Here is an 11,932-nt window from a genome sequence, read left to right as displayed (position 1 = left end):
TTCAATTACCCAATACCCACATAAAGCCAGATGCACATGATGGTACATGCATCTGGAGTTTGTGTGCAATGACTAGAGGCCTTTGCATACCCATTCTTTCACACCCTTTCTTTCTTTCTTTCTTTTCTTCTCTCTCTCTCTGTATCTTTCTGCTTGCAAATAAATAATAAAATTAAATAACAACAATACCAGCATTAAAAAGCCACACAGAGGGCTGGAGAGATGGCTTAGTGGTTAAGCGCTTGCCTGTGAAGCCTAAGGACCCCGGTTCAAGGCTCGGTTCCCCAGGTCCCACGTTAGCCAGATGCACAAGGGGGCGCATGCGTCTGGAGTTCGTTTGCAGTGGCTGGAAGCCCTGGCGCGCCCATTCTATCTCTCTCCTCTATCTGTCTTTCTCCCTGTGTCTGTCGCTCTCAAATAAATAAATAAATAAATGAACAAAAAATATTAAAAAAAAAAAAAGCCACATAGAGGGCTGGAGAGATGGCTTAGCGGTTAAGCGCTTGCCTGTGAAGCCTAAGGACCCCGGTTCGAGGCTTGGTTCCCCAGGTCCCACGTTAGCCAGATGCACAAAGGGGCGCACGCGTCTGGAGTTCATTTGCAGTGGCTGGAAGCCCTGGCGCGCTCATTCTCTCTCTTTCCCTCTATGTGTCTTTCTCTCTATGTCTGTCGCTCTCAAATAAATAAATAAAAAATGAACCAAAAAACTTAAAAAAAAAAAAAAAAGCCACATAGAGCCGGCTGTAGTGGCACACGTCTTTAATCCCAGCACTTGGGAGGCAGAGGTAGGAGGATTGCCATGAGTTCAAGGCCACCCTGAGACACCATAGTGAATTCCAGGTCACCCTGGGCTAGAGTGAGACCCTACCTCGAAAAAAACATAAAAAAAAAAAAAAAAAAAAAAAAGCCACATAGACCTGTTATGGTGGCTCCCACCTTTAATCCTAGCACTCAGGAGGCATTGGTAGGAGAATCGCTATGAGTTTGAGGCCAGCCTGGGACTACAGAGTGAGTGCCAGGTCAGCTTTGGGGCTAGAGTAAAACCCTGACTCAAAAAAAAAAGAAAAGAAAAAAAGAAAGCTGCATAGACTAGTGGAACACATCTATCAAAAAGGTATCAAAAACATACATTGGGAGCTGGAAAGATGGCTTAGTGGTTAAGGTGCTTGCCTGGGAAGCCTAAGGACCCATGTTCAATTCTCCAGATCCCACGTAAGCCAGATGCAAAGAGGTGTGGCAAGTGCAAGATCACACATTCCCACTAGGTGGTGGAAGTGTCTGGTGTTCAATTTCAGTGGCTGAGGCCCTGGTGCATCAATTCTTTCCCTCTCTTTATCTCTCTCTCTCTAAAATAAAAAAAAAAAAAGTTATCTGGGCATGGCGGCACACACCTTTAATCTCAGCACTTGGGAGGCAGAGATAGGAGGATTGCTGAGTGTTCAAGGCCACCCTGAGACTACATAGTGATTTCCAGGTCAGCCGAGGCTAGAGTGAAACCCTACCTCAAAAAAAAATAAAATAAAAAGCATTCATTAGCTGGTCATGGTAACACACAACTTCAATCCCAGCACTCAGGAAACTGAGGTACGAGGATTGCCATGAATTCAAAGTCAGCCTAAGACTACATAGTGAATTACAGCTCAGCCTGGGCTAGAGTAAGACCCTACTTCAAAAGACAAACAAACAAAACAGCATACATTTGAGAAAGAATAATCACCTTACAAATGGGATTGCAAATACAAGTACAAAAGGACAAAATAATACTCTTCTCTCTTATCATTAACAACCAAAAAATGCAAAGTGGAACAAAGACCTAAGAGAAAGATCTACAACAAATTACTAGAAAAAAAACAGGAAAAACATTTCAAGACTTTGGTATAGATGGTGATTTTTAATATGTACCCCAAAGCCCAAACAAAAAATAGGCAAGTGTGATGATATCACACTAAGAAATTAGCCAAGAAAAAGACCTAGTGAAGAAACAACCCAAAGAATAGGTCAAAATATTCACAACCTATTCAGCAAATGTTTAATATCTACAAAGATCCTGATTAAACAGATTTTAACCAGAAGAAAGAGGAGGAAGACAAAAAGAAAGAAAAGGGAAGAAAGGAAGGAGGGAAGAGAACAAAAGGAAGAAAAGAAAAAAGGAAGATGGGCACTGGGAGATGGCTCATTGGTTAAATGTGCTTACTTGCACAGCCTGTCAGCTCTGGCTCAAGTCTTCAACCACCCATGTAAAGCAGGATGGTCATTCATTTGTGGTTGCAAGAGACCCTGACATACCTATGTGTGTGTGCACGTGTGTGTGTACATGTACACACACGTGTGTTTGTAAATAATTAAAAAGGTAACTGGGACTGGGGAGATGGTTCAGTGAATACAGCACTTGCAGAACAAGTGTGAGTACATGAGTTTGGATCCCTAGAGCCCACATACGAACTTGCCACTGTGGTGTGCATATGTAATCCCAGTGCCCCTTGTGGTAGACAAGCAAATCACTGGAAAGCTAGCTTGATGAGAAAGGTAAGAACCAACACCCAAAACTGTCCTCTGACCTTCACACATACACTGAAGAATGCATGTGCCCACATTCATATACATCATGTACACACACAGCTGCAAACATCACATACAAACACACAAAAAAGATAATCTGAACCAATAGACAAATAATCTGAAAAAGACATTTCTTAAAAGAGGATATACCTGGATGAGAGATGGCTCAGTGGTTAAATACACTGTCTGTGCAAGCATGAGGGCCTGAGGGAGCCTGAACCCCTGATTTTGAATCTCTAGAACCCATACATATCTGTAAACCTAGTCTCATCAGGAGCAAGACAGAGAGGCTCTAGAGATCACTAATGGCAAGCTCCAGAATCAGTAAGGCTCTTACAAGGAAAAATGGATGGGTGAGTGATGAAGGAGGATACCAGTGTTCTTTGGAACAGCAAGCAAGCCCATAGGGTGATGCATTAGCATGTACACATGCATAAACCACACACACACACACACACACATACTATACAAATGACCAGCAAGGGTAGGAAAAAGTGCTCAACATCATGAATCAGGGAATTGCAAATGGAAACTACCACCACAAGCTCTAATCACATGAAAACATGTAACCTAAAGATAAAATATAGCAAATGTTGGTAAAGATGAGGGTAATTGGATATCTTATATGCTGACTAAGAGTATGTGAATGAAAACAGCAAGGAGTTCCTTTATATTAGAATTCATATACAAAGAGAATGTGAATAGAAACAGTATGAAAAAAAAAAGAAACAGTATGGAGGTCTCTTATATTGGAATTCTTATATGTCATCCAAGAGAATGTGAATGGAAACAGTTTGGAAGTCTCTTATATTAGAATTCTTATATACTAGAAAATGTGAATGGAAAGAGTATGGAGGTCCCACACAAAACTGAAAATAGAACCTAACATATGGTTTAGCTATCCTCTTAGTATATATCCATAGGAAATGAAATAAGCCTATTAAACATATATTTGGGACTGGAGAGATGGCAGAGGGGTTAAAGCACTTGTCTGTGAAGCCTAAACTCTCATGTTCAAATCTCCAGGTCCCACGTAAGCCAGTGCACAGTGACACAAGTATACAATGTCACACATGTGCACAAAAAGGCACATGTGTCTGGAGTTTGTTTGCAGTAGCTGAAGGCCCTGGTGTACCCATTCTCTTTTCTCTCATAAATAAACATATATATTTGTACTTAAATGGTTTTGTGGCTGTATTCACAATAGCCAAGATATGGAATACATTCAGTGGAAGAATTTGAAATCCTGTCATGTCAAGCAACATGGATGAAACTGGAAGGTCATTATGGTAAGAAGGCACAAAAAGACAAAAATTGTGTATTATTCATTTGTGGAAGAACAAAGTAAAATAGTAATCATGGGATGCTAGGAAGGATTGTGAAAGGGATATGGAAAAGAGGCTAAGCAAGAGGAATTAAAATATAGTTACACTGAAGAATAAATTCTAGTTTTCATCACCACTGCTATAGTTTACAACATAACTATATATGCCTACATGTAGATACAGATCAAATCCAGGGTCTCTTGCATGCTGGCAAGTATTACACCAGGGGTCCCAGCCCAGCCCAAAACCTAAGGAAGAAGTTTGAAGGCTCCAAATACATAGAAGTGCTAGATGTTTATTGTTAGGTCAGAAAAGGCTCCCAAAATGGAGTCACCAAGGACAGCAGAATAGTGACAGAGACTTATTCACATTCCTCAAGAAACCACTCAGCCATTTTCCCTTCCTTGCCTAACAATGCCCCCAGGTCATGGTTTCCTGCCCCCATATCTCTTAAGTCACCTGTTTATTGTTCTAGTCTCACATGTAGCTATTTATTCTTCTCCCTTCTGCACCTTCCCCCAACTGAAGAGGCCTATAAAGTATACTATCTAGAAACTCAGGAGGGCTGTGCTCCACTCTTGAGAGTAAGTCCTGGCAGCTTGTGCTTTTCCTGAATAAAATCTTTCATTTTTGCGTCAGGGGAGTTTGTGTGGTCTTGGTCACTCCCAATCCTTATATCCAAATTGTGGTGGGTGTGAGAGCCAGTAACAGGCAGAGATGGTCTGAAGCCTTCAGAGGGTCAATGGCAGCTCGGTGGTCTGGTCAGGGGAAAGGAGGTCTGGCTGCCCAAGAAGGCAACCAGAAGCCTCCTATCCAAGTCATGAGCACTAGATGTAAGGTTCAGGAGTGACCAAGACCAGAGACCACTCTGAGGTAAAGATGGAAACTTTTATTTGGGAAAAACACAAGCTGCCAGGGCTGGCTCACAAGAGACACAGTGTGGTTTGCGTGGTCTTGGTCACTCCCAAACCTTACATTTATGAAAATGATATGAAAATATGAAAATGATGATTTACCCTGATTTGATTGTTGCACATTATGTGTATACCAAATTATCACACTAAACATATATATGTATAATTATGTGTCAGTTGAAAATAAATTTTAGGGCTGGAGAGATGACCTAGTGGTTAAGGCATTTGCTAGCAAAGCCAAAGGACCCAGGTTCAATTCCCCAGCCACTCATGTAAATGCACAATGTAGCACATGTGTCTGAAGTTCGTTTGCAGTGGCTAGAGGCCCTGATACATCAAATTCATTCTCATTTTCTCTCTCTCAAATAAATAATTTTTTAAAAAATTTTTTATTTCATTTGGTTTTTTGAGATAGGGTCTCACTCTAGCCCAGGCTGACCTGGAATTTACTATAGAGTCTCAGGGTGGCCTCGAACTATGGCAATCCTCCTACCTCTGCCTCCCAAGTGCTGGGATTAAAGACATGCGCCACCACACCTGGCTTTAAATAAAATATTTTTTAAAGAAAATAAATTTTAAAAAGATACACAAGGGGTTGGAGAGATGGCTTAGCAGTTAAGGTGCTTGCCTGTGAAACCTAAGGACCCAGGTTTGATTTCCCAGGACTCACATAAACCAGATGCACAAGGTGGTGCGTGCATCTGGAGTTCATCTGTGGTGGCAAGAGATCCTGGCATGCGCATTCTCTCTCAGTCTCTCTCTCCCTCCCTCCCTCTTTCTATCTCTCTCTGTATCTCTTTCCCTCTTCCTCCTATCAAATAAATAAAAATATTTTTTAAAAGAAGACACACCAGCATGTTCCTTATGTTTTAGGAAGTAACTATTATGGAAAGAAACCTCATGCAATAACTTAAAATACCAAGTAGAATGAAGTCAGAATTTTCAGGAAATATAGAGACTTATCATGTTTGTGGAGAGCATTGGTTAGGACCTAAACATCACTGGATGTTTTAACACTTACTTAGGAAAAAAAGAAGAAAACAGTGCAACCCTTATTAGAGGACAGCTTTAAAAAATATAACAGACCAAGTCAGGCATGGTGTTGCACACCTTTAATCCCTTGGGAGGTAGAAGTTGCATTTTTTTTTCTCTGTTGAGACCGGGTCTTGCTATGCTTTGTATATTGGCATGAAATTTCCATCCACTCAGGTAAAGGAATTATCCTGCCTCATTGCAGTCAGGTTTGCATTGCTGGTAGAAATCACCCAACCAAGAGCAGCTTCTGGGAAAAAGAGGTTTATTTTGGTTTATAGGCTCAAGGGGAAACTCCACGATGGCAGGAGAAAACGATGGCATGACCACAGGGTGGACATTACCCCCTGACCAACATAAGGTAGACAATAGCAACAGGAGAGTGTGCCAAACACTGGCATGGGAAAACTGGCTATAACACCCATAAGCCCACCCCTAACAATATACTCCAAGTGGTGTTAATTCCCAAATCTCCATTAGCTGGGAACCTAGCATTCAGAACACCTAAGTTTATGGGGGACACCTGAATCAAACCACCACATTCCACCCCTGAACCCCATAAACTGATAAACATACATGATTTTAAATGCCATGCATTCAGTCCAACTTTAAAAGTCCCCATAGTTTTGACCAATCCCAATGATGCTCATACATCCCCATAGTCCAAGATCTTTTAACTGAGCCATAATACCAAAAAATAACCTCAAAAAAACCCATAATGGCACAGAATAAATATTCACACTGCAAAAGATGGCAATGGGCATAGCAAAGAAATATTCAACCAATACAAGATTTAAAACAACCAGGGCAAACATCAAATTCTGTAGCTTCAAGTCCAACAACTCTAGCCAGTGACAAATCTCCAAGTCTGATAATTCTAACCAGCAACAAGTCTCTAGCATTCCAATACTGCCTCTCCAGCTAGGTTACTCACAGTCCTGGAAAACTTCATGGGGTCGGCAGCTTTCCTTAGTAGCCATCTCGTGGTCTGGGCATCTCCACTGGGTCTCCACTGCAATCCATGGTTCATTCTCATGTCTCCATGCAGACAACCAGAAAACCTGCTTCACACTGCCCATGGCCATTTCCAAAACACAAGACTGTGTTGCAAACTCAATAACCCTCTCTTTCCTGCATTTCTTATACTCCACAATACCAGGTAGGGTGCTAATTTGTTAATCCAGAGGGGGATAAAGCAGACTTTGAAGAACAAGACATTCCTGGAGCACTCAGGCCCCTTTAAAAGAGTCTATACTCTTGTTACCCCAGTACAGGTCAGCTGGACCAATCTCAAAGGTTGTAATCTCTCAATTGCAGCTGAACAGGCAGCAGTTCACCCAAAGATTTTTCTTTCTGGGCCATATCCCTCTGCTCACACCAGCTCATTTCTGTGCAAAGCAACCCTGCACAACTTCTCAGGACATGGGCATAAGAGCAAGCTTCTCACACAAACTGCTAGCGCAGTCCAAGCAAAGCTCTTTCTCACCCTCATAGGCCAAACCTCACAGTACATAGTTCTTACTGCATCAGGCCTTTCAACTCTGACCAGAATAGTCCAACAAGCTGTACTTACAGCACTGCAAGGCATCTCTTAGGCCAAGGTTCCAAATCCTGTTGAAAATTAGCTCCAAAAGGCCAAAGCCACATAGTTAGGTGTCTAACAGCAATCCCACTCCTTGGTATCACTTTACTGTTGTAGTCAGGTTCACATTGCTGGTAGAGATCACCCAGCCAAGAGCAGCTTCTGGGAAAAAGAGGTTTACTTTGGCTTACAGGCTCAAGAGGAAGCTCCACAACAGCAGGTAAAATGATGGCATGAACAGAGGATGGACATCACCCCTGGCCAACATACAGTGGACAATAGCAACAGGAGAGTGTGGCAAATACTGGCATGGGGAAACTGATTATAACACCAGTAAGCCCCCCCCAACAATACACTCCCTCCAAGAGGCATTAATTTCTAAATCTCCATTAGCTGGGAATCTAGCAGAACACCTAAGTTTATGGGGGACAAACTGAATCGAACCACCACACTCACCCTCCTGGAACTAGAGGTTTATGCTACCATATCCAGCCCTGAAAAAGAAATGTGTCTAGAAGGCAGTGTGCAATAATGTATTAAGGAGCTTAGAGAGAGGGCCTAGAATACAACAGAAACAAGAGGTCATGTTAGGAAATAATGGCCACCTGAAATAGAGTGTGGTGGTTTTGTTCAGGTGTGCCCCATAAACTTAGGTGTTCTGACTACTAGGTTCCCAGCTGATGGAGATTTGGAAATTAATACCTCCTAGAGGCAGTGTATTATTGGGGCAGTCTTATGGGTATTATCACCAGTGTCCCCTTGCCAGAGTTTGGCACACTTTCCTGTTCCTGTTGTCTATCTAATGTTGGCCAGGGAAGGATGTCCAACCTTTGCTCTTGCCATCGTTTCCCCCTGCCATCATGAAGCTTCCTGTCAAGTCTGTATGCCATTTTTTTTTTTTTTTTCTCACAAGCTGCTCTTGTTTGAGTGATTTCTGCCAGCAATGGGAACCTGTCTGCAACATAGAGTGAACATCCAGCAGAAATGACTGGAGTCACCCCACTAAAAAGCAGCAGGAGGGCTGGAGAGATGGCTTAGCGGTTAAGCGCTTGCCTGTGAAGCCTAAGGACCCCGGTTCGAGGCTTGGTTCCCCAGGTCCCACGTTAGCCAGATGCACAAGGGGGCGCACGCGTCTGGAGTTCGTTTGCAGAGGCTGGAAGCCCTGGTGCGCCCATTCTCTCTCTCTCCCTCTATCTGTCTTTCTCTCTGTGTCTGTCGCTCTCAGATAAGTAAGTAAAAGATAAAATATTTAAAAAAAAAAAAAGCAGCAGGAACAAATGGCCAACAGCAAATAAGTAACAGAACATCAGAGCAGGTGCTCACAACATCCATGGCAACACTTGGAGAGGCTGGTGGACCAGTCAGCTGGAGCACCCAATCCATCAAGAGTCCCTGGCAAAGAAATTCTCTGTGGGAGAGGTTTCTAATCAGCAATTCCTACCACAGGCATTTTATACCATGAGAGAAATAATAGTGACCTCTGCTTCAGTCTTAAGATTGTAACAGTCTGGAAGATGCTGTACAGCTGTTCTTGAGGACATGATGTTTGATGTTTTCAACCCTTGGGCCATGAACATGTTTAGATGAATGATATACCCCATTCTCAGAGTCAACTCTCAACAAGCTGTGATAGCACATGGTAATTTACCAATAGAACTTTTATTACAGTTGCCCATTACAGTCAGATGAAAAAGCAAGATTAGAATAATAATCATATAATGTTTTTGTTCCTTGTCACAGAAACAGCAATTGAGTAGGTTTTCTTGGAAAGTTTCATCATGGGTAGAACTATCCATTAATGTAATTAAAATATATGCAAGTAGCCTTTGTGGTGGCACACACCTTTAATCCCAGCGCTCTTGAGGCAGAGGTAGAAGGATCACCATGAGTTCAAGGCCACCCTGAGACTACACAGTGAATTCCAGGTCAGCCTGGGCTAGAGTGAGACCCTACCTCAAAAAAAAAAAAAAAACAAAAAACAGCCGGGCGTGGTGGCGCACACCTTTAATCCCAGCACTTGGGAGGCAGAGGCAGGAGGATCGCTGTGAGTTCAAGGCCACCCTGAGACTCCATAGTGAATTCCAGGTCAGTCTGGGCTAGAGTGAGACCCTACCTCGGAAAACCAAAAAACAAACAAACAAACAAACAAACAACAACAACAAAAAATCCTTCTGAAAGAAAAATCTTACCTTACTGGAATAGACTAACATTCAATAACTGAAAAACAATCTTTATAGTAGCAGAGTCTGGCCTAGGGACCCTACCTAGAAAATCATGTGTGTGTGTGCGTGTAAAAAATTTTAGGAATGAGATGATCCAGTTTGGACCTCTTGAGTGGGGGGAATAGTTTTGCTTCAGGCTCCATAATTCCCTAATAGTCTTTTCTCAATCTCTCTCTCTCTCTCTCTCTCTTTTTTTTTTTTTTTGCAAAGTAGGCTCTTGCTCTAGCCCAGACTGACCTGGAATTCAATCTGTAGGCTGGGGTGGCCTTGAACTCACAGTGATCTTTAACTCTGCCTCCCATGTGCTGGGATTAAAGTCCTGTGCCACCAGGCCCAGCTTCCTCATGTTTTACATGTAATTCCATATTAGGTTGTATTATCCATATCCTCTCCTTTCAATAGAAATATGTAGAATTTTTGGAAAACTTTAATGTGACAGAAGGTTGACACTGAAAACACTAGTTTTGGGTGAGGAGAAATAAGAAATACAGCCTCTGTACCTCTCTTCATCTCCCAGTAAAACAAATAAACCCTCTGATGCATTTTGCATCTTAAAATCTTGCCTGGTTTTGGGAAAGGTGGTTCTGTACTCTGCTTAGTGGGGGTATATATCACCTGAATCACCAGAGAGTAGGTTTTGGTGGGCCCAAAGACCAAAGATGGCATCTATCCCTAGACCTGACACCTTTGCCCATGGGGTAAGTAGAACAAGGCTGCAGCAAAGGGAGAGGAAGAGGAGAGAGAGGCAAAGAAGAAAGCAGTTTGTTCCAGTAATACTTCCATCATGGCACAACTTCTATATGGTTCTGGTTTCCAGACAGAAGAACTAAGACAAATCATTTCTTGAGCCCAGGGAGGGGCTGGCAGGATCTGAAGCATTAAGGAAGGCATAGAGTGGAGAGAGAGGGGGAGCAGGAAAGTGAGAGAGTAAGTTGGAGAGATGGAGAAAGGGCCATGAAGACGGAGCCAGGGAGAGGTGGGAGAGGGAGGCTATTAAGGATCACAGAAACTGGAGGAGGGAAACTGCCCTGAGGAAGGGAGACTTCCATGTGACTAAGGTGGGGCCTGAGGCGCTCTCTCTTTAGCCCCGCCCAGGTGTACTCCACTTCCTTAACCTGAAGGGCTGGGAAGGAGACAGTTCTGGGACTATACAATCTTTAGCATCACAATCTGTCCCCCCCACCCTTTTTAAAATTTTTTTTTTTGTTCATTTTTTATTTATTTATTTGAGAGCGACAGACACAGAGAGAAAGACAGGTAGAGGGAGAGAGAGAGAATGGGCGCGCCAGGGCTTCCGGCCACTGCAAACGAACTCCAGACGCACGCCAGGGTCTCTCTAGCCACAGTAAATATCACCACGTGCATCTGGCTTACATGGGACCTGGAGAACTGTAACTGGGTTCTTAAGGAACCAGGACCCAGGTTCGATTACCCAGGACCCACGTTAGCCAGATGCACAGGGTGGTGCATGCATCTGGAATTTGTTTGCAGTGGCTGGAGGCCCTGGTGCGCCAATTCTCTGTCACTCTCAAATAAATAAAAATAAACAAAAATTTTTAAAAAGTATAAATAAATATATAAGGTTTCCTACCACAAGTTTTAGGATATATGGAGATTTAGAAAAGAAACTTCTCAATGTAGTCATAAATTATTTGTTCTCTTGCAACCCACAACCTACTATTAAACAACCCAAGGTTAGCCTAGCGGTGGTTCACAGCAATCTATAACCCAAACACTAAGGAGGCTTAAGGTAGAAGGATCCGTAAGAGTTCAAGTCCCCAGAGTTGAGTTCCAGGTCGGCCTGGACTAGAGTGCGACCCTGCCTCGACAAAAAGAAAGAAACCAGTAACAACAAAAAACAGCGCGAGGCCTCTCCGAGATAGATGCCTTCAGTGCTGTCCATAGCAGAGTGGCACGCTGTACAGTGAGCACAGCCCGAATCTGGCAAACAATTTTATTCCAGTTGGGTCACTTAGCACCCAAGGCTTTCGGGGGTTCTGGTCGGGCTCTTCCGCAGTAAGCTCCCATCCCACGAGGACTCCTGGGGATGATATGGCCAGCGCTGACTCAGCGCCTGGGCTCCGCACTTTAGGAGACGCGCGAGCGAGGACAGTCGGGGGCGAACGCCTGGCCCGCGCCGTTCTCTTCTTTCCGCACTCAACCTCCCCGCTACCTGATTCTGCCGCAAGGCGCCCAGGCAGCAGGGAAACCCGCCTCCTCCCGCAGCGCGGGGCCTTTAAGCCCCTGGCTCCTTCCGCGCCTGCGCGGGACCGGAACCGGAAGCGGGAAGGACGCGCC

This window comes from Jaculus jaculus, chromosome 5, assembly GCF_020740685.1.
Source record: "Jaculus jaculus isolate mJacJac1 chromosome 5, mJacJac1.mat.Y.cur, whole genome shotgun sequence".
Classification (NCBI taxonomy): Eukaryota; Metazoa; Chordata; class Mammalia; order Rodentia; family Dipodidae; genus Jaculus; species Jaculus jaculus.
Note: the sequence above shows the minus strand (reverse complement) of the source record.